Here is a 20,529-nt window from a genome sequence, read left to right as displayed (position 1 = left end):
ATGAGCGATGTCATAAAGGTTAACTAATTTGCATAAGCCTTGCAAAAGTGAACTTTCATTAATTAATTATTCATTTTTTATGGTTTGTTATTGGATTATTGGTGTAATTTTACTATAACACTCAATTCTATTATGCATATTTTCTATATAGTGCATACTTGCTTAGCATTTTTTGACGAAAATGGTCTAACACACACACACACACACGCGCACGCACACACACACATGTCTATATATATATATATATATATATATATATATATATATATATATATATATATATGTAACAAGTATATATATATGTGACTCCAAGTTTACGACTGATTGCTCAAAACAACGGAGTACTACAATACGGCTGACTGGGATGCCATCACAGATCACATCAGAGATGCCACATGTTGAAATATCTTTTCCTCTTCCTGCGCACCAGTAAGCACATGAGACCACTGAATGGTTCCAAGCAGCAAGTGAAGCACATGGTCTCACTTGGAAGTTCGATAGCAAACGCACTCTCTCCAAGGGTTTACTTCTACTTGCGCAACTGCCATTGCTCTAAGGCAGCATGCATACTGTAGATTTATCCGGCATAAGTCCAGTATAAATAGACAAAAGTTTATAAAAGCTAGAAGTGATTGTAATAAATAAATAGTCGCAGCTTAGAGAGAATATATATATACTCAACCAGAAAACATATTGATGCGCAGAAATTATGACCTCAATATTTCTGGAAAATCTATAATAATGTAGTAAATAATGGGCAATCAACAATTCCTGCATTTTCCAACAATGCTGAAGTTGTTTGCACGGCATTCAAGAAAGATAATCGGATTGCCTGTCGGTTTGCTTCCAACTGTATTTTAGACCCAGCAAACCACTCCCGTCCCAGATTTTCCTTGAAATCGCACTAGATTATCTGAAAATCACTCATTCTATAGTACTTGATATCATTAAAAAAAAACTAGACACCTCCGAAGCATGTGGACCTGATTTCATCCCGGCTGAACTATTAAAACAATGCTCCGCTTAGTTTGCCCTAGTCGTCTCCAAACTTTTCAACACATTCCTTAACCAATCTTGCTTTCCTGGCTGCTGGGAATATGTTTCGTTGATACCAATTCACAAGAATTTCGGCGAAAGAACCGACCCTTTAAATTGTCGGCCCATTAGCCTCCTCCCTCTTTTCGCCAAAATCATTGAGTCCATAATTAATTAAGCTTTAGTCCACCTACTCATTGTTGCTAAACTTCTGTCCGACCAACAGTATGGATTAAACAAGTCCATTCTACTGCAGATATCCTAACTGTAACCTTTGAATGTATATACCATGCACTGGATAAGGCAAAGACAGCTAGGACAGTAGGTCTTTGACAGGGTATGGCGTGATGGTCTTCTTAGGAAAACCAGATCATATGGTATTACGGGACGAATACTTTACATAAAAGAAAAATCCAGGTTGTCCTCGATGGTCATACGTCAAAACAATATTATATAAATGTGGGTGGGCCTCAGGGGTCGATCCTTGGAATTTATTATTCCTAATATTCATAAATGACCTCTCTGATAAAATTTTCTCTGGGTATATTTGTCGACACAACGCTCTAAAACAGACACGCGGAGAAGACGAATGAACACATATCAAAGGCAATAGCAGAAACCCTAGATGAAGATCTCTAATCTGTAATGGAATATGGACAAAAATGGATGGTCATATTCAATGCTAAACAGAATAAGCTTCTTTCCTCTAGTTATTATAAGAAACCTTCTCAACAACTAATAGCTATGGTTAATGATACATTACCTGAAAGTACTTTGTTCAAACCCCCCCCGTTTAACATTCACAGAGAACATGAATTGGAACAGATTGAGGGTATTGTCAAAGCTGCTGCAAAGAAGGTGGGCTTTCTCTACCATGCTAGAAAAATTACGTACGCCTGAGAGTGTCTCGTACCTTTACAAGGCCACCATTTGTCCATGTATGGAGTATTGCTGCTATATTTGGGCTGGTGCATCTGTTACTAGTCTCTCAGCTTTGGTCAGGGTTTAAAAGAGAATCATCAACCTAATAGGTCGTACACTGTCAGCTAGGCCTCAACCCATGCCTCATCGACGAGATGTTGTACCCCTCTGCCCGTTTTACAAGTATTTTAAGTGTATGTGCTCCGACAAATTCTACCTTTGTAGCCCTCGGCGTAAATATCCCTGACAAACCTAACAAGCAGCAAAATCCCACCCCTACACATCAAAGATCCCCAGACGTTAGAAAGCGTTCTATTCTAATAGTTTCTTCCCTAGGACTGGTGGACTTGGGAATTCCCTTCCAGGTTCCTCCTTCCTTGACTGTACAAAAGTTCAAATGCAATGTAAACAAATATCTTCTTGCTCAACTTCCTACATAGTATTTCTGCAAGTTATGCGCCAGATTGTAATCCCCCACATTAAAGTTTTGGTTTACATGCAATGGGAAAAACGTGGCTAATTATCTTAAATACGTCTAAAATCAAGCACTTCTCCTTTCCTCACCAATACTCAGATCCCCACTCTGCCTCAATTGAAATAAATAGTTTTATTATTGAGGATTTTCTTTACCTTTGTAAGCTTATAGAACTGACCGTTACCTCCAAATAGAAGACTTGCATTACATCCATTACTAAGGTCGTTATAAAAAGGGTTGGATCATTCGATTGTTCCAAAAGATAAGAGTTGGATATGTCCTAAAATGGAGTAATGTTGCTACAGTCGGATTGATACTGCTCTGAGTACCCTTTCCTATTTTATAAAACCGACTTTAAAAAAATTAATGAGAAATGTCATCGTCTCACATAAAGAAACAGAAGAGAGAATTGACGGTCTTTCTCTACTATAAAGTCGATTTCATGGTATGGGCGTATGATGCAGTTCAAGATAGAAAATCAATGCAGCCATGGATTGCAAATCTCAGAGCTACAGATCTTGCACTAAAAAGAAAACCATCTTAATGGCCCCGAAGCGCTGTGTTCCTTAAACTTAACTTACATGAGCAAGGTTTCTTTCCAAGCACCACCTGTCGGTAAATGACAATACTACGAGGATGCTTCCCTTCTGACTACAACATGGTCGTTCTTAAGTCTAATAAATTGTATATCGATCTATTTATATTCCTGAAAATAACATTTTTTAATTTGGAGAAATTGTAAGTAAGACGGTCTGTGGAGTAAATGTGGTATTATGGTGACTAAGATACTTCTAGTTAAGAGGAAGATAACTATTTTCAGTTGTGCTGACCAAGGATAACTAACGACGCCCATTTTCTCTGCACTCTTGAATGGTCTTACGTCTAATGTGTTGTCAATGGATTTTTTTTTTATAATTTTTGCAAATATATACACGGTACAGCAGAAACAGCTCCAATATTTTACACTTTTAATTTTATGCTGCTGATGAATTTATGCAAGTGCCAGTGATGTTTTCATTTAGCTAATTACATGCCATTTATTTTCGGGTCCTCATATAAAGTAACATGGTTTGGACTGGTGCACATCTTGCTTTTGCTTTTATTGTAGGAATGTTTTTGCAGAATGGTAAATCTGTAACTCCAATAGAAAGAACTTTCCGAGTTTATTACAAGTTGGGAATGCATGATGCAGTCTGAAATAGAAAATAAATTCAGCCATGGATTGCAAATCTCAGAGCTACAGATCTTGCACTAAAAAGAAAACCACGTTAATGGCATCGAATCGCTTGAACGCCAAAGAGTATTCAAGCCGTGAGACTTTCTGTTACCCCGTCTCCTACATGTTAAGTTCGCAAACATGTTTTGGCCTTCGGATTGTCTGCTCGAACAATCAGAAGAATTCTACACACTGATATGCAATTCCATCCATACAAATTAATTATATCTCAGAAATTGCATGAGTGCAACTCGGAAGCTCGCATGTCAAAATTTGGTATATATTTCCGCTGAAATCTGTATTTCATAGTATAGTATCTGTTCTATTCCCGTGAATAAGAGATTCTTTCTGTATTTGGGTAATACTTTTTTAATTTTTGACACAATCCAGTGTGACACTTTTTAAGGAGCTGATTTTTACTACATTAGAATTCTCCTCGCCTGGGAAAGGAAAGTAAAAAAGAACTAGCTAAGATAACTATTTTACAAGATCGTTGTGATTAATTTGAAAAATGTAGAAGCCCCAAATGATAATGTATGGCCTCATCATGAACTGCAAACAATTAGAAAGATACTGGAGTAGAAAATCATATCAGGCAGTATAAAAAATATTTCTGTATTTTTCGGGATCAGGGGTAACTTTGATACTCACAATTAGTGAAATTTTGAAAGCAAGTTTCACTAATCCAGAACAATAAAAAAAAAATTAATCCTAAAGAATTAAACTTTTCTTAGATTAGCTGTGCTGAATTATTGGTCCCCAATGCTAATTGTAAAGCATGTACGTCCGTTTCACTGTCCGTAAGAAACTCGTCTTGAACTCCATACTGCGATTTGTTATTTGTTTTTTTTTTGTTTATTATTATTATTATTATTATTATTATTATTATTATTATTATTATTATTATTATTATTATTATTATTATTTTCGTGAGTCGCCATAACTTGAATGGATATTTAATAGGTTTTCAAATTGTCAATGATCAACACACGCCAATTAAAACTATGGTAGTCTGAAATATGAACGTTTCAAAGTAAATAATATACATATATACTCGTATATATATACATATATATATATATATATATATACATACATATATATATATATATATATATATATATATATATATATATATATATGTTGAGATGTTTATTTGTTTTTGTTTTTTTGCGAAACGTTTTGAATAAATTCCATTATTATGCGAAAGTGCATTTTTTTTACCAAAATGTGTATTGGAAATAATTTTCCCTTTGAACAATTTGGTATCCCCAAATGGAGAGCGCCATATGCATTTTTTTTAAGATATATTTTTTTAAAATATAATTATCCAATATATATATATATATATATATATATATATATATATATATATATATATATATATATATATACATCCCAGTCAGCCGTATTGTAGTACTCTGTTGTTTTGAGCAATGGATCGTAAACGGGAGTTTAATAGCATTCTAGACAAGACAAACAAAGCCATATATTGGTATAAATAATTTGTCGACCTAATAAGGAAAATCTATATATAATTTATAATAATGTTATATGCTCTTTATACCTAGTTATTTCGAAACCTAATTCTTCTCATCAATAAGAGGCTAGGTTGCAATCATTTTAATCTGACATCTCGCTAAGGGGAATTATTGGGGGATATTAAGGTATCAGGTATATGGGGGACTGATAGAGGAGGGGGTGGGGGTATCTGAGGAGGTTAAACTAATGTACGTGAATTTTAGCTAACTCGGGACTTGGGAGAAATTTTGAGCTTTAAGGGATAGAAGGTATGAGAATATAATATTGGGGATGATGGGACGATATGGAGAGAAGACACAAAGTAGTAGAGCTGTATAACGGAATAAAGGGTATATTCAACAAGCTAAATAAATAGAAATAATTTATTAGGTGAATAAGGAGTGTTAACGATTATAAACGGGTGATAAAAGATAAGGTGTCAGTGGAATAGAGAAAGATGAAATCAAATAAAATGCACTAAAGAGTACATTAAATAAGGTATAGATACGAAGCGAAAATAGGATAATAGTTACCGGTAAATTGGTATGGCGTTCGAACAGCAAATTCACTGTCGCTCGTACATGTGCCAATTTTACCTCTTTCAACTATCTGCCAAATACTGGCGTAGATTATTTAGACTCTATTGCTGTGGTGGAGCAATTGCAATATAAAAAAAAAAACATGTGACCCGATAGGTTTCTGTCACACTGTCCACCAGCATGGAAGTACGTTGTAATTTTACATCGCACAATTCGCGTAAAATAAATTTATGTTGGGAGGTTGTTTGGTAATCCCTGCTGCCATCTTAGTTATTGAGAGATTACCAGACAATTTGTCACTTCCAATATATAGATATGAAAAGTCTGGTTCATCTTAAAAAAAAAAAACAACTACTTTTTTAAATCTCTTTTCCTTAGCGAGAAATAGCCAGATAGATATGACTCCATCAATGCACATTCGTATATATATATATATATATATATATATATATATATATATATATATATATATATATATATATATATATAAATTTTAGCGTATAAATTATGATGAAAAATGAAAATGTGACAGAGTTTGAGATAGAAAAAATATAAAAGGAGATATGATATAACAAGATACGCGAAATAAATAATAAAAAGTTTTTTTTTCTTTATGAACGCAAAAAAAAACTGGGGGCATAAAAATAAACATAAAAAAACTGAATGAATTATAGCAAAATATTGTGAAAGGATATAAAGTAAAAACAAAATCACAATAACGATAAGAAGTAATAAAATCTAAAACCGAAAGAATATCGGATAAGCCGTAAAATAAAATAGGCAAATAAAAACGAAATGCAATAAGCAGAAGGGGATGGCAGGGATGGAAGAGAGAGCGAGAGAGAAAGAAAGCAAATATTATTATTATTATTATTATTATTATTATTATTATTATTATTATTATTATTATTATTATTATTATTATAGAAATCTATATAAGTATAATAAAAACAAAATGTTTAAAATTATACAATAAAATATTCAGAGTAAATAAAGGCAACGCTAAAACAAACGAATAATGAAATGTTTTCGGATAAAGTAATTGCAACGTATAACACAAAGAGGCAGTGACAAAAATGGAGGAAAACAAAAAACGCCATTTTATATAAAAAATGGGAAAGATGAAAAAGTGACAAATGAAGTTTACAATAAATAAATACATAATAATAATAATAATAATAATAATAATAATAATAATAATAATAATAATAATAATAATAGTAAATAAAATGAAGTGACATAATATATAAATGATGAAGCTAAGCCACAACACAAAATAAATTCATAAAGATATAACTAAAAAAGATATAAAAATAATGGTTGCTTGGTTATTTTTTTTACGGCCTATCAACACTTTTTTCGATTATTTAATGCCCCAACTAGTAAATTTGGTTGGTTGGTTGTTTTTGTTTTACGTCGTATCAACCCTTTTCAGATTATTTAATGCCGAATCCAGTGATTTGGAAGAAGATTTTTTAATAGAGTATATTTGTTTTAGTTTTTTTAAGTCGGTTTCTATTTAACCCATAGTTGGGACCCTAACAGGTATTACTAGTCCGGGTCAGAGTGGACCTGGGAGCAATAGCAATTAAAGAGTGGTTCCACACTCCCCAAAGTCCGCAAGCTGGGGCCTCACCATCGGATATAGTTTAAGGTCAAATCCAGGACCTAGTAAATTTGGAAAACGTTTTTATGTCCCAAGTTCTTTAAATCTTCAACTATTTATTTATGAGCCTTGAATTTATTTGTTGTTGTTGTTGTTGTTGGTGGTGGTGGTGGTGTTGTTTTACGGCATATTGAACCTTTTAAGATTATTTAATGCTGAATCCACAGACAACAATATAATACCCAACTGAATAATGCGCCTATTACTTCACTGTTCTTAGCAATATGTAAGTAAAATGGAGACATCAACATTTATAATTAATATTTTTAATAGACTGAACTTTAATGAAAGTTTTTATTTCTGATAAATAACATTAGAATCGATTTAAAATACGTAATGTTTAAAGTTAAAATGTCACTTTTGGGTGGGGGAGGCTGTAGAAAAACGGCCAGCTGCCAAACTTAGGGTGGACCGTTTGGGCCAAAATTTCGACATTTTTCGTCTGGAGGTTAGAGCTTTAATATGATACCAAATTTTTGGGGGGTCTGTAAAAAGTTTTAGGCGGACATAAAAAATATATGGATAGTAACAGACGTTTTAGATTTATAGATAAAGATGGTGAAGTCCATGAGTTTCCTGGCATTTTTCTTTTCAATTTTCTTACCATTTTGTTCAAGCTGGGGATTGAACCTGATGCCTGGCCTTCATTCACCATCTTATACATTTCAACTGAGAAATTTTTTTTTTACTTTTTAAGATTCTGAACGCCTCTTTAAGTGCAATTGTTTGCATCTTACTTGCACTTGATAAACCGGCTATATTTGTCAAATAATTTTTGAAAGTATCTTCCTTGAATATGATTCCTTCTATAATTATTGGAATGATCTTCCTAGGATCCCAGATACTTTTCATATTGTACATGAGATACTTTATTCTGTTATCGTTTCACTCTCAGTTGCAGTAATTTGCTTCTAACGCTCTTTGCTACATCTATAGATACACTATTAAAACTATCATCTCCCTATAATGATTTGGATTCTTTTATTTTGTAAAATTAATACAGAAAATGCAAAAACCGTAATCTCTACGTTTAATTTCTATTATATAATTCTATATATCTAGAAAAGTGAACTTGTCTGTGTGTGTGTGTGTCTGTGTGTATACATTTCCCTACCTAATTACTCTGTCAATATCCAGTCTACGGACTCGAGATTTGACATAAGGGGTATTGAGATTTGGGGAAATCTTTCTGATCGGTTTTAGGCCAGTAATTTGGCTGTCAAGGAATCAGAGATCAACGATTTGATCTATGAAACCTCTACCAAACTGCTCCACCAATTTTAGGTCTAAACACTTAGAAATCTTAGATATAGGTTACTTGGATATGAATCAAACTTTTTTAATTTTATTTGAACCCCAAACAATTAATGTTGAGGGGTCAAAATTGGGAACAAAGTTTTAAAAAATTGGACCTCTGCGGTCTCTACCAAATTACTCAGCCAATTTTGGGTTTCAAAAATTCGAAAGTTTGCATAAAGTGTATGCACACATAGGGCAAGCTTTTTAACGGTTTTTAGGCCGAGAATCTGGTTGCCAAGGCGTCAAAGTTCAAAAGATTTGACCTTTGCAGTCTCTAGCCAACTATTCAGCCAATTTTGGGTCTAAACATTTGAAATTTTACATAAAGAGTATTCAGATATGCAGCAAGCTTTTTAATGAGTTTTTTGGTCGGAATTGTAGCTGACAAGAGGTCAAAGTTTAAAGAGTTTGCAGACTCTACCAAACTCCTCCACCAATTTTGGGTCTAAACACTTGAAAATTTCGATGTAGGTTACCTGGACGGGAGTTAAACTTTTTAATATATATATATATATATATATATATATATATATATATATATATATATATATATATATATACTTGTACTTTTTTGTAGAAAAATAAATCCCATACAGTGCTCTATTATAAGGGAAAAAACCTTTCTCGAAATAAGAGCAATATATTTTTTTGTATAATATATACAGGATTTTACATTTATATCTGTAGTCGGTACCGACGGTTTCAAGCCCGGTAGTTGAGGACTGCTCTTAATGTCCGCCTCAGGCTCTCTTAAGAGGAAGAGTCGGCTGAAGAGAGCCTGAGGCGGACATTAAGAGCAGTCCTCAACTACCGGGCTTGAAACCGTCGGTACCGTCTACCGATATAAATGTAAATTCCTGTATATATTATACAATATATATATATATATATATATATATATATATATATATATATATATATATATATATATATACATGCACAGAAAGTTATAACAGTACATAGGCCCCGAGCAAAGTCAGGCTGAACTGCTAGTATATCCATAATATAAAGCTGAACGTCTGTGTGTTTGGTCAAAAATAGGCTCCTATATGGTTGACTATTATAGAAAACTGATCACATATAATGATAGATGTATCGAGACACAGTAATGGGTATGTTTGATCTGGCATAATGATGATCCATTAAAATTGAGGGTCTGCGTACGCGCCTGGTCCACAAAGTATAGAAATAAAAAAAAATAAAAATTAAAAAAAAAATGTTTACAAGTGTTTTTGATATAGATGTACATAATAATATTTGATAAGTATGTTTTAACATAAATAAGGATGGTATAATAAAATTGTTGGGTCTGCGTTCGCGCCTGGCCTCCATAAAATGGAAATAGGCACACACTTTGATAAAGACTTTTCATATCTATCTGCGTAAGTATACTTTGATAATTATGTTCCAGTTTGAAGAAATATGGTATAATAAAATTATGGGGTGTTCGTTCGCGCCTGCCCTCCTTAGAATGGAAATATGTCACAAAGTTTAACAAGGTTTTTTAATATTTTCAGAATATTGTGATAAGTGTTTCAGTGTGAACAGGTATGGTATAATAAAGTATGGGGTTTATCTATTTTATTTTTACTTTCATCATATTTTGCTTTGTTTTTGATACCCCCAAATTCAAAGCTATCTCTTTACAAGCCTTCCTTTCCATAACATATCATACTTTCATAAATCAGAGTCCATAAATCAGAGTCAATCATTTCATATCACATACTACATAAATATCCGTAATAACTAAAACTTAATCGCCAAAACATTATTATGAAAAGCATATCTATATTGCCTAGATCTTAAAGTAATTTAAATTCAATTAAAAAATAAGTTATCTGGCAGACATTTTTGATTTTTGAAGAAGCTGTATCGGTCAATAAAAATTTGCCCCTAATTAAAAACTGATGATTCTGAACATCATCTCGTTAAACCTTGGAATTTTTCCCCAGAACTAGTGTGGAGGGGGCGCTTTAATATATTTTAATTAGTGCAGATTTCGTATTCATTAATACAGAGCCAATTCTCTGTTGAATATTATATTGTACCTAAATATATAGTAGTGATTTTAAAAGGAACTTACTTGGGTATTATCAGCTAGAACTGAAACCATAACATTTAGCGTTCTAGCTACGTCCACTCCTAATATAGCTGTCGGGAAAGGTTAAAAAGAAAAAACTAATATTTAACAACTTGAAGAAATTAACTGAATTGCGCATGTGCAAGAAAATATATCGACAAGTTGAAATGAACAATTTGCATTTCACCTTGACGATATATGTCTGTACGCGTTATTCATCCATTCATCCATCCAAACAAAGACTTTAGTCGTTGTAAACCATCCTTAGTATATGATTACTATTTCCTCTTTATTCCAGTGTTATCTGACCAGTAATTTAAGAGCTTACTGGTTGAATATTTACACAAAAACAGAGCGGGACACGTATAAATTTATTTTATTTTTATTTATATAGATTTACTAGCGAAGTCGTCAAGTATTTGAGGCGTCATCAACACAGTTGATCCATTATTATTTGCATTATATGTAGTCCCCTTAAGTAATTTGTTTAGATACGAAATGTAATCAAAGATTTGTGATTAGTGGGTTTTTTTTCGTGATTCATTTGACGCCCTAGAAAACTGCAGTTTGATCCATGTTAGTATGAAAGTATCACCAAATTGGGAAATTTTCTCAAATTTACACACTTATGTCTCGGAATTTTAAGATTAGGATTGGTGATTTGTATTATTTCGATTTTTCGGACTATTACTCTCATGAATAGAAAATAAATGATACAAAGTAACACCAGCCAGATTTTGAACTCTTTCAAAGCAGGATGCACGGAGCGGCCCCTCCTCAGATTTTTTTTGCACAAGAATAACCCCTTATGAAGGCCCTGAGGTCACTCGAGGATAATGTTTAATGGGTATGCATTAGTCAATGTGATTATAACATAATAAACATAAGTAGTGGGAATTTTGTAAATTGGATTACTTAGGAGTACGGTTCATTAAGAACTTATTTACATTGGACTTGAAGACAATCAGATTGTAGTCAGCTGGAAAACAGGCAATCGGAAGAGAGTTCCATAGGCGGGCAGTTCTAAGAAAGAAGCTTTGTTCATGGAATCTACATTTAGGTTTAGACACAGATAAAGAGTGTGGAAAATTATTGATAATGGTTTCGACCAAACGAGTGTTTTTTTGAAAGTTTGGCGAGGGGGGACCATAGATTGAAGCTCAGATGAGCACTTGCCATGAAAATAACGATAAAGCAGAGACAGGCTCGCAACGTCTCTTCTGTGGGAAAGAGGTTGCAAGGAAGAGAACAGGGCATCTCCCACTAGACTATGAAGTCTATTTTGAACTTTGTCAAAGCAGGATAAGCTGTTCTAGCAGCTTGTGCTTAGATATGGCAATAGCACTTCATCGTTGGCTATACCTGGCTTTTATATAAGTAGAGAATTGCATCAGGTGTGAGATATCTACTGGAACGGTAGAAGTCTGGCAACATTACTTCCTTTTTGGGGCATATCTGGCTCTTATAGAGGTAGAAGATTGAGTCAGGAGTATCTACTTCGTCTGCATAACGTTTCTGTCACATACACCATACCGGAAATCTCCCAATAGTGCCTACACCGTATGAAAATCGCATTTTTATACCATAAACAAAGAATATATATTTTTTAACATTTACATAACATGTATTCTTCATATACGCATAACCCTAACATGCATTAATGAATCATTTTTACGATTTTACTAAGTAATTGCTACTCTCGAAACTCTCGCTTCCCGTATTTAGTCCTCATATTTTATGAGCGAGGTGTCAAACAAAACGGAGGGGGGGCTGCATTTTAGGTTATAAGCTATCTATCACGCACTTTGGAAGGTATTTTCAGCTTTTTAAATCTAGAGGCTTCATGCAGTGTATGGACTGATTCTCCACCAACTCCAATCCCACCGAAAATATATACATCGGATTTGTAACATAACATCTTAATAAAATTGGCAAAACAAAAAAACGTTGTTGTTCCATAATTTGTTGTTAATATTTTGGTCGAAGTAGACACTGGACTGCTTTGCTTAAGCACACAGTCATATAAAGAAACCTCTGACAGAGAGCCGGAGCGAAAAAGAGCGATAATATATATATATATATATATATATATATATATATATATAATCTTTCTCTTTAACTTTCTCTCTATTTATATATACGTCTCTCTCTCTCTCTATATATATATATATATACATATATATATATATATATATATATATATATATATATATATATATATATATATATATATATGTGTCAGAATTAAAACGATACCAAAAAATGATACCAAAAAAATTTGAAAAGAATTTACAGAAAAGGAAATTCAATAAATATATGTACACAGACATGCTATTAATATAATAAACATTTTTATACAACATGAGACATGACAAAAATGTCATTGGAGAAAGAATGCAATAAATAAATACAAAATAGATAAATATCATACATATACACACACATATATAAATATATATATAATGCATAGATGTATATATGTGTAAAAATATATATGTATTCTCTGAGGATGAGATAAAACATATGAAAAGAGAAAAGGAGAATCTAATAAAAATGAAGATTGAATTTGTTTGTTTTTTTTCCTCTCAGATAATCATATCTTTTGGAATTGTTTATTTGATGTAACATGAATTAATACTTTGTGAAAATAATGTCAACAGGAAGAACATAGAGACCTCATTAATGTATAATACATCTATGACAATCGTTCCTTTTCTGCTTTCTCGTTTTTTTTATATATGTTATAGATAAAGTAAAGTCGTGTTTCCACCTACATTTGGGTCCTATAACTTTAGTTAAAGAAACGTCAGAAAAATATGTTTCGTTAGCCATATAGGGCACATCCGTGGTGTTAGCAAAGATTACTTTCGATCGATTTGTTCGATTTTTATATATTTAGTCCTGATCAATAGTTGTTTTTTTTTTCAGTCGTGTTTTAAAGTTTGAAGAGAACTTACAATCTTATACATCCACTACACTTTTATTTCCTAGTGTTCGGACGATTAATCGGAATCGGAATCGGGAATCGGAAACACTGGAACTTTTTTGAGTATCGGAATTGATATGGGAATCGGAAAAAAATTGTGTCTATTTTCCGATTTCAAAACGACTTTAAGATTATATTTAACTTAATTTTTAAATTAAAAAAAACGTAAAATAATGAATATGTTTTTGTCTCCCTGTAACAAGTTCAAATTATTTTTTTTCAATCTTCTAATTGGATAAAAAATTAACAGTGTTTTTATTTTAAATAAAATGAACTCTTAAAATCTGTTATAATACATACAAACGAAAAACAGAAAATAACATACAATGAAATTTACTCTTCTGTCTGTCAACCTTTAATTCCATTTATCCCGTGTCTTCTTCTCTTTCTCAGCTTTTACACACACACACAAACACACACACACACACATATATATATATGCATATATATATATACATAGTATACATATATATGCATATATATATATAATTAGTATATATATATACATATATATACATATATACATATATATATATATGTATATATATACATATGTGTATATATATGTATATATATATACATATATATATACATATATACAGGGTTGGCCAAAATAAGGGTCCTATCTTTAACTATAATCACATATATATAGGACCCTTATTTTGGCCCACCCTGTATATGCATATATATATATGTATATATATGTATATATATATATGTATATATATGTATATGTATATATATGTATATATATGTATATATATATATATGTATATGTTTATATATATGTATGTATATATATATGTATATATATGTATATATATATATATATATATATATATATATATATATATATATATATATATATATATATATATACAGGGTGGTCGCTAGAAAAACGGGAAATTTCTCAAAGAATGATTTATTTTTACAGAGAATAATTTTTACAAAGTTTTTCATGAGTTTGGGTTTTAGTTTCGATTATAGCTGATGGCACTCAAGTAATCTATTTTTTTCATAAATTATTTTACCTAGAATTCTTCACAAGTTTTGATTTCGGTTTTGATTATAGTTTATTCTACTCCAGTAATCTATTTTTTTAAATAAATAATTAATCAAGAATGCTTCATAAATGTTTGTTTCGGTTTCGATTATAGCTGAACGAAACTCAAGTTACACACACACACACACACACACACACACACACACACACACACACACATACACACACACACACACATATATATATATATATATATATTTATATATTTATATATATATATATATATATCATAAGATTTGATTTTGGTTTCGATTCAAGCTGATGCACCCAAATAATATGGATATTTTTTTATATTTTAAATCGCAACCTTATAATATATAAAAATCGACAGAACATTAACTCGATATTAATATATACGAAATGTGCAAGTACTAAAATATCATATTTAAGTGTAATTTACGACTGTGCTACGCCAGGCCTCCCTGCTTGCTTAGATAAATACTTTTGCAATTTAAAAAAAAAGAGCTACAATAATATCAGAGCGTCTCCATTTACGCTGAACATCTACAGAATAACAACATCAATATATTACAAATGAATGGGTCTGCTGTGGAATTTCTACAGGTCCTGCTAGTTAGTTTAATTTTCTTATCTTGTTCGGTGAGTTTAGTGCATAGTTTCTTTTGGAGGCGGGTCAGGTTAATTACCGCCTTTTCGTCGAATTTGATTATTCTTATTATTATTGTAGTAGTATAGAAAGAAAGTGTCGTTTTTGTTAGGAGTTTTGTGCTTGTTTTCTTCTTGTTTTTTTTTGTTTTTTTTTGTTTTTTTATTTTTGTTTTCGTGCGTGGAGTTTATATATGGTCTTATTTGTTAGTTTACTATGTTATTTGGCAAATTGTTATTTATTAATGTTTGTTTGCGGTTAGTTTTTGTAAACGTGTTTTTCTAAATGGGGACGTAGTATGTGCGCGTTGAATATATATGTATCTATATAAATATGTGTGTGTGTGCGTGCGTGCGTGCGTATTTATTAATTGAAAACTAAACTCCCAAATGAAATAAGGGTTCTAGATTTTAAACAGGCATTGTTCTATGCATACATTCAAAGCCAAACTCAGAAAGTGAAGCACTAAATGAGACTAAAATATCTTGAAAGTTAATTGAATAAACTAGGGTTTGTGTGTCAGAAAATAATCAAGCAATTTGATACATGTCATCCGTCTGTACGTAACGGCTTTTATTGTAACACAATCCCCGTCAATGATGCGTTACGTCTCAACGTCTTCGGAAGAATAGGATCGGGAAATATTATCTTGGTTGATGCATTTCTGGGCGAAGGAATGTGATCCCGATGTAACGTAATTTGTTGGCCACGATGTGACAAGATTTTTTTTCTACTGCGGGTGGGGTGTAAAGAACGCATGCGATATGACATTACTTTACAGTATTTGATGAACCCAAATGTATCAGTCGATGAAGGAAAAGTGATATGCGCTGCCGAATAAAGCTAGCAAGAAAAATGGTGAATTAGGGTTGGAATTTGAATAAAGACAAGAGACATGCTGAAGGCTATTCACTTTCTGTCTGCAGTAAATAAAATTACACAAGTAAGAAATTAATATACATCTATTACATTAAGGTCGTATTTTTGTCTTTTTTGTGTTAAAAATTTGTCTAATATATAGAAAAGGTACACTCTTCCACAAATAGATCTTTATACTGAAAACGGAATTGTATCTACTTTTATTTCTGTATGATTTCTATATATATACATATATATATATACTATTTATTCAAAAAGAATTTGCTTTCGAGTGGGTATCTCATTTGCATATTACATTTAATGAAATCTGTTTTAAGAATTAGCTCTAAACTTTTAATAGAAATTAGTAATAGAATTGTTTTAAGTAATCTATTTAGAAATATTATATAAAGTTGATTTATTTATTTTTAATTTACATTTAATTTATTTCTTAATTAGTGTTATAATGAATGGTCAGCTGTTTTTAAAAACGGAAATTAAATTCCATTTAACCTATGAGTTATTTCCCTTTTAATGCATGAGATTTTATTTTCCTCTTTGAATTTCATAGATGAAGATGTCTATGTTTTATGTTTCCAAAAATCCAAAGTATGGTCAACTTTCAGGAAAATCGTACCAACTTAGAGTACGTACTACTAATATTTCGTAGCAAGTCATTATTTAAGCACGTCTGATTGAACACAAAAGAGTTATTCTTTTTTTTTTTTTTTCAATTTTTCTGGATATCTTTTCAATTCGCCGAGCGGTCTTTTTTATTTCTGCTGACATGTTTTATAAAATGGCGCCGAAAAGTTGTTGTTTAGCCATATTCTTCTCAAGCGCTTTCTATCGGTGTAACGTAAAATATATCCTTGTAAAAATTATTTTTTATCTATAAGAGAAAGACTATTTTTAAGATCGGATTTTTTCAATTTTCGATAATTATCGGATGAATTTCTGTTCAAAATATATCTAAGAACACTGCCAGACATATTAATTAGCTTTGTGTGAAATTTGTTTCGGAACCTATGAGGAAGTAACTTACACAAACACACAAAATAACGTTTACACGATGATAGAGATTATATTTAGCTAAATTCATATTTTATCAACCTCGTGGACGTTAATCCTTAATAACTAAACATCAATGGACCAAACATTACTATAAAACACATTTATATTGTCGCGTTTGGGACATCTATATTGTCACTTTTATGTACTAGATAGATAGATAGATAGACAGATAGATAGACAGACAGATAGACAGACAGATAGATAGATAGATAGATGGATAGATAGACAGACAGACAGACAGACAGGCAGGGAGGCAGACAGACAGATAGATAGATAGATAGATAGATAGATAGATAGATAGATAGATAGATAGATAGATAGATAGAGGTCAGGATTTTTTTCTTTGAGTCTGACAATCTTTCTGCTTTTTTCTTTTCAACGACATCAACGTGCATTAGCTCATTATTTTAAGTGTTCAATTATTTTTTATTGAAAGATTTATTTTGAATTTAATCTCCTCAAATCAATTTTTGGATTTTTTAGGGATTTTTTCAAAGGAACTTTAACTTTTATCTAACTAGCAATTTTTACCTCTTATCCAGGCATTTGCATTTGTTACGGCAATTGCATTTGTCAAGCATTATCATGCCTGTTATTATTTATAAAAATCAATAGTTAAACAAAAAGAAATAGATTAATCAGATACAATAGTATTTTGGGTATAATCACTGACAGTCATAATGTCTTCAATCAATAGCTGTGAAATGGGTAAGCTATTACAATACTCTTAAATAAATTTGTCAATCAAAATACTCATATATATATATATATATATATATTTATATATATATATATGAATATTTATATATATATATGAGTATATATATATATATGTATAGTCATCCACATACAATACTGTTTCGCTGTATCACAGTTCATCAGAGCGGCTAGAGCAGCACGTTTCCCTAGCCAGAGATTGAATCTACAACCATCGCGTTGATAGTCGGTAGTTCTAACCTTCAGCCAATGGGATCGGTGTTTGCAAATGAACTCATCAAATGTCCATTTAACTAAACACTCGCCCACCGTTTTTATAGTGTCGAGCTGCTTATTTATTTACAAACAAACTAACAGCGAGCCTAACATTAACGGCAATTAAGCAGCGGGTGACGTACATTTTGTGTGTGTGTGTGTGTGTGTGTGTGTGTGTGTGTGTGTGTGTGTGTGTGTGTGTGTGTGTGTGTGTGTGTGTTAAGTGGTATCAGAATCTGTATAGGAATTGAAAAAATGTGTGTTTATTTTCCGATGCATAAATACGATTCCTTTAATTGTTATTTTTTTTTAAATTTATTTTGTTTAAAGAAAAAATTTTCACTGCTGCTAGTAATGATAAAATAATGTTTTTATATTGATTTTTAAATTGTAGTTAAACTAAAATCTAAAACGTAACGTAACATGCTGCCGCAGCCGAGATTGAACTCACGACATGAGTTTGTAGTGTAATTCAAATCTTCTTTGTAGCTGAATACTTGATGCTTCGCAAGGGCTATCAACGGTATTTTTTTTTATCGCGAGACCATCATTAGATAGGTTGCCTACCACGGCTTAAGAGAGACGTATCTACCGCCGAAAGAAATATAGACCGCGCTAGTTTCCTAACTTGGTATTTTACCTTGCGGTCCATACAGAACTTCGCATTCCCATATATTGTACTGACCAGGCTCGACGTTGCTTAACTTCAGTGATCTGACGAAAAACGGTGTTTCAACGTGATTGTGCCGTAACAACATTATAGCAAAATATTAACAGATTTATAAGGACTTGTAATCGGAATCGGTACTTGTATCGGAATTGGGAATTTAGTACGGAATCGGGGATTGTATCAGAATCGGTAAAATATTGAAACTGTCCCATCACTAATATATATATATATATATATATATATATATATATATATATATATATATATACATACATACATACATACATACATACATACATACATATGCGTGTGTGTTTGTGTGTGTGTGTTGTGTGTGTGTGTTTACCAAATTGTAAATAATCAAATATCTATAGCGAACAAAAAAGTGACTACGTCTATATATGCATATAAATGTGTATGCGTGTATCTATATGTGTGCATATGTATGAATATATGCATATATTACTAGACATGGATACAATATATACAAATGTCTAAGTACTTGCTGAGGACTACGGCAAGAGATATATGGGTGAGAGGGTTTTACATTAAGTAACTGACATATGAGAAAAAAGCCGAAAAAGAAAGATAAAAGAGGTAGGGTGTACATATACATGTTTATATGTGTGGATATATATATACACATGTATATATGTGTGTGACTTTGTATATATGTATATACATACATATATATACACATATACATATATATACACCTATACATATCTACATATCTACATATACATATACATATATATGCATAAACATATATATATGCATACACACGCGCATATATATATACACACACACATATATATATACACACACACATATATATATATATATATATATATATTGATTTACTGTTTTACTTTGTAAAGTTGAAGGATTTCGATGATTGACATAAAGTGAAATACATCCAAGAAGCAGAAAAACGCATTACAATAGAAAAACAATAGAAAATAACAACTTTTGGGTCAACATGAACAATAAATATTTATTTACTTATGATAATATATATTGCATATACGTAATCACATAGAATATATAGCATAGACATGTTTGCATATTTTTCTACACAGGAAGGACTTTCAAAAGTAATGCCGCATAATTTTATTCCGCCTGAATGGACAAAACGGAATTTAAAATTGCATTATGATGACCGAACTCATGTATGCCTGACCTAAATTTCTATCTTTCCGTTACAGATTCGGACGGTGTGGGTCTCTAAGAAAGCAACCCTTGCTTGGACATGCGTCAGAAGCAGAGAAGCGTCATTGAATTCCTAGCAAAAGTGCATTCAAGATGCTTGTTATAATATAGAAAAATAAATCCTGGGGCACAAAAGTCGCTCATTTTAATGATATGATTCCGTCTGCGTAGCTTTCCAACCTTTAATACTAGAAAAACGTAACCCATTATATATATATATATATATATATATATATATATATATATATATATATATATATATATATATATATAGTAAGTTATAACATATATATATATGGCGATTAAGCTACACTGAATATTCCGCGTTTCATCCA

The sequence above is a fragment of the Euprymna scolopes genome, chromosome 16 (genome assembly GCF_053919585.1).
Source record: "Euprymna scolopes isolate OS-2025 chromosome 16, ASM5391958v1, whole genome shotgun sequence".
Classification (NCBI taxonomy): Eukaryota; Metazoa; Mollusca; class Cephalopoda; order Sepiida; family Sepiolidae; genus Euprymna; species Euprymna scolopes.
Note: the sequence above shows the minus strand (reverse complement) of the source record.